The following is a 5,077-nucleotide window of genomic DNA, read 5'->3' on the forward strand; positions in this document are numbered from 1 at the left end:
ATGTTCTGATCACCAACCCATTAAAGTTAACTAGGGAATTTATCTCAAGTCCTACAAAAATCCCTAATCTTATTTTTATGCAACAAAACATAAGAAATGACTGTTTTGATGAAAATGTACTGGTCCATCAACTTTGGAGGCTTGGTGTGTGTTAACCCTCATGGCACACGGACACCCCATCACCTACGATGGACGCGTATTATGTATTTGGTAGAGTCAGGTACCGGGCTTGTCGGACCAATAGGGAAAGGTAGAGTGATCGCCGATGAGAGGCGCACTTTAACTTGGACATTCAAAGGATTAGTTGGTTAAGCATGGGCGCCCAAGTGTGAATGGGGTGAGCTCCTATAAAAGCCAACTAAACCTAATTTTTACTCATTCTCTCATTTGTGCAATTGAAGAGTGCTCTTGCTCCATCTCCATCTTCTTCTTCTTCTTCACCTCCTTGTGTGTGTGTGAGAGAGAGAGAGAGAGAGAGGGAGAGTGTGTGTGCGATCGAGCATTACGAAGGCACGACGGCGGCGAAGCGGTTGAGCGCGGCACGACTGCAGCTTCTTCTTCATCGCGGCGAGGAATCCACCACGAAGGCGAGCGTAGAGCGGTGAGTGACACACCCTTTGTTTTCTTGAGCTTGCTAGTTTAGGCTTGTTGTGTGCTTGGAGCCGTTTGTGGCTCGCATACGGTGTATTGGCAAGTCCCTTGCTTCGACAGTGCGGCAAGGAGCGCACATTTTTGGCGCCGCTGCCGGGGATATGCCCTACACTAAGCTCGGTTAGCACTTTACGCTTCCTTGTGGTGCAATTTGTATCATAGGAAAGGCAGGGAAGGGGTGTGTGGAGATTTCTGTTTTTTGCGTTTTCTGCATTTGCTGTCAAGTTTCAATTTCTGCTATTGTCTGCGTTTTTCAATTTCTGCAATTTCAAGTTCGGCGTTTTCAATTTCTGTCAAGTTTTGCAATTTCTGCGTTTTTTCTGCATTTTCTGCGTTTTTTCTGTATTTTCTGCATTTTCTGCATTTTCAGCAATTTTTGTGCATTTTCTGCATTTTTTTTGCAGTTTTCCTGCATTTTCTGCGTTTTTTTGTCAGTTTTCTGCAGTTTCTGCTTTTTTTGCGTTTTTCTGCATTTTTTTAATTGCTGCGTTTTTCTGTTTTTATGCGTGAAAAAAAAAAGTTTAAAAGGAAAAATATTATTTTGGAAAAAAAAATTAAAATTTTAAAAGGAAAAAATTTCGGAAATTAAAAACGCGAGCGAGTGGGCGGCGATATTTTTCGAAAATAAAAAACACGACTCTTAAAACGTACGGGTTGGTTTGTATAAAAGGTAGATCGAGATCGGGATCATTTTCCCAAGCCCAAGCCCAAGCCCAAGCCCAAGCCCAGGCCTCAGTCCTCAGTCTTATGTTATATACTAAACTCACTCTTATATATATACCCTACTCCCTCAAGAGAGAATGAGAGCATGTGGGACAAGTCCTCCACTCTCCTCCTTTCTCTTCCCACTTGCACCCTTAGACTTTCTAGTTTGGGCCTAGTTCCCTACTAGAAATTGACAGTTTTAGGGATTCCGAGGGCATAGAGTGACCAAACGGAGGGCTGTAAAGCACGGCACGACCCTCTGACCGATACGCTCGTTTCGAGCTATCACACGGCCCATTCCACGACACGCTCTAAAAAATCTAGCAAAAAAACAAACAAAAGACACGCTAAAAACTAGTCACAAGGCCTCCTAGAGCAGCTTTTTGACACCTTAGGGTATCAAAAGCACATGCACTTACGCTCTGGGCGGGTGCTAGAACACGAGCATATTGAGTGTGCCTCTGTTTATACGGACACCCATTACCCATCCACGATAAGCTCTAGACCCTCAGCGGGGACACAAGGTAGCACCACCCAAGACCCTAAAATAGCCGCTAGTGATTCCTCCTCCGACTCAGAAATCATGGAAGCATACCCTACCCAAAACACTGAGAGAGAAGGCCATGCACCTCCCGAAGCTCCACAGCCTAGTACTAGTATGTTTAGCCGTTTCATGGAAACATTAGATAGAGCTACTCGCTCGGAACCTGATGCAAATGAAGCACACGAAGAGGATGGGTTGGACTCTGACACACCTCTACGATACCCCATTGAGTTAAATAGTGCCTATGGAAAAGTGCTATATAACGCCTTATTGGACACGGGTGCTAAATACAATCTGCTATCCTATGGGGTGTGGTGTCAGTTAGGGAAGCCACCTCTATCTGAGAGTATTATCCAAGTCAAGGGTGTCAACAAGAAAAAAACTGCGGTTTTTGGAATCTGGCACACTTCTGTCAGTTATGACAATGGGGTGGTAGCTCAAGACTTTTTGGTCATGCCTACTGGAACTATGGAGGGTAATATAAACCTAGGCCGCACGTGGATGATAGCCACCAAATGCACTATTGATTGGGGGACTGGGGGTGTTACAACGCAAAAACCAACTCTTAGCCCTACCACTCAAGCCATAGTCCCTGAGATATTGCCCAAGGAAATAAAACCCAAGACATTGCATGTCCAGGAGGTTGAACCATACGTCCCCATAGCCCAACTCTCTAGAGCTTCAACTAATGTAGTTGAAAGAAAGCTTGAGACACACAAGAACCATCCTAATGTAACGAAGAAAACATACAAGTGGGTCCCTAAAACTTCTTTAGTGACCATAGCTAGTGCTAAAAAATAGAAGCCTTGTAAGAAACGTACCACTCGCTCCAAGAAAAGTAAGAAAATGTTGCGATGGATCCCTAAACGACTATTGGAAGCCCAAGGCTACTATCAAGGAAATGATCAAATCTGGGTGCCAAAACGTAGATTGTGCTCTTACCTATCACCTGACCCAAGTGAGCCCAATCCCGTAGCTCCAAAACGAATCAATGATCGTGGAAAGAAAAAAATCACAGAATGCTACACACCCGCTCCCGAGCTAGTTTGGGTACCAAAGAAAGAACGATTTGTTCCACCTAGCTCAGGAAGGGGGGAGTCCCATGAAGATTCTAGCTCCTCATGTAATACATCCATAGAGGTAAAAGCTTCTACACAGCCTCCATCTATAGTAGTGGACCTCCATGAAGCTACAAAAGAACCCACACCTCCCAGTGTTCAAGAATCACCTAATGAACCACTTCAAGTTCGATCCTGGGAGAGTACCTTACCACCCTTGCAGCTTGACAAGGCACCTAGGGTAATAGAAAACTACTGGCAAAAATCCTCACCTATTACCAACTGGAACAATTGGTTTCAAAGGGTGACAAGCTCATTTCAAACGGTATGATCTACCCAAGGAAGGGGGGAGTGTGTGTGGACATCCATCATTCACTTGCTTCCCTCTCAACCTTTTTCCCTGACCTCTCAATTCCAATCTTAGGGAATGTACCTATAAAGCTTTATACTCACAAAAAAAAACAAAAAAAAAAAGAGCAAGAGCAATTAGCAAACGAGTATGCACATTAAAGTCAAAACATTGACTCAGACCTACACATGTCACATTTGGTACAGTGAACCAGAAACCTATGCCATAAAACACCTTTGATCCTCATCACTTGAGTGATGGAGGGTAGGTAAGATTAGTACGATAGAGTGTTTCTGTTTTAGAGTTGAGTGATTAGAAAAGTTCTCTTTTCCCATTGATGTGCCTCCTAGAGGTATTGTTTTTGTTTCCTAGTGTGTACAGGAGCATGTTGCTATTGATAGGATTTGGACCTTCATGGAACCTTTCTCTCGTTCACACTTCAAATCAAGCGCGACCATCAACACAAACAGGTGTTTCTTGTCCATTAGCATTGCCCTTATCTTTTTGCATCTATGTTTGTCTGCTTTGATTGTGATTGGTAGCATACTATTCAGCGCATTGGCTTAGTATCAAACATTTAATTCAATGTAATCTTTTGTCATAATCACTTGTTTAGTTGTAAAAATCAAGCAGTCCGACTAAGCTAGTTTGACCAAGTTAGGTGTTAGAAATCTTCTCTTAATACCATGGGGAATGCCTTCCTAATAATCAATGGTTACTTAGGTTCTTAATCCGATTTAGGCAGCATTGTATGAAATGTACTAGGGCTTTCTAGTGGGCTTAACCCTATCGACCTTTACCTTAAGTATTATAAAGGGAGTTTACTAATGTGATGAGCCTGGGGCGTGTAACAGTGTTATATGACCCCCCAAAGTTACAAAATTAAAATGCTGAAAATGAATAAACAAAAAATCAAAGTGCCACAATGTAAAATTTTAAGCTGGAAAAGAAATCTCGGCTTGATTTGGTACTTCACTCACATGTATAGCCTATGGTACTAGAGCCCTAGAGGTTCCCAGTGTGGGCGCTTTTCCTTGAAAAGCAAAAAACCCAAGGCATACAAAATAAGCACACACATCATAATTGAATCAATGTGAAAAGACCTTGGGGGGTCAAAGAAAAAGTAATCAGTCAGGCGATGATTTCATGAGAAATTCCTTTTATGGTAGCTTAACTACAAGGTTTTCTAGATATAGCCTCTAGTCAGCCCTTGAACATGAATACTTGGCTCTCGCGATTAAACAACTTAATTGACCACAGAAAATTAAGAAGCTTACCCATGGTATTAATATTCGATCTCTAGTGCTTTTCGACCGTCAAATTAGTGACCCCAGACTTGTTTAATTTTTTGCCTTTACATCTGTTTATGCATTTGATTACATTGCAATTTAATGTTCATTGCTAACAAATTGTTTGAAATTCTTTTACCAATCAATTTTTCTATCTAAAACTGCATATGCTTTTTAAGAGAATGCAATTACTGTGCCAATGTTGTTTGATTTTGCAGTGACTAAAGAAGGCTAAGGACATTCATCTCAAATGCTCTTCCACCTCGACGAACCAGCTTCAACTCAATAGCTTCCGAGGACGGAATCTACATCAGGAAGGGGGGCATGTTAACCCTCATGGCACACGGACACCCCATCACCTACGATGGACGCGTATTATGTATTTGGTAGAGTCAGGTACCGGGCTTGTCGGACCAATAGGGAAAGGTAGAGTGATCGCCGATGAGAGGCGCACTTTAACTTGGACATTCAAAGGATTAGT

Source organism: Adiantum capillus-veneris, chromosome 13, assembly GCF_014529385.1.
Source record: "Adiantum capillus-veneris isolate H3 chromosome 13, ASM1452938v2, whole genome shotgun sequence".
In the NCBI taxonomy this organism is placed as follows: domain Eukaryota; kingdom Viridiplantae; phylum Streptophyta; class Polypodiopsida; order Polypodiales; family Pteridaceae; genus Adiantum; species Adiantum capillus-veneris.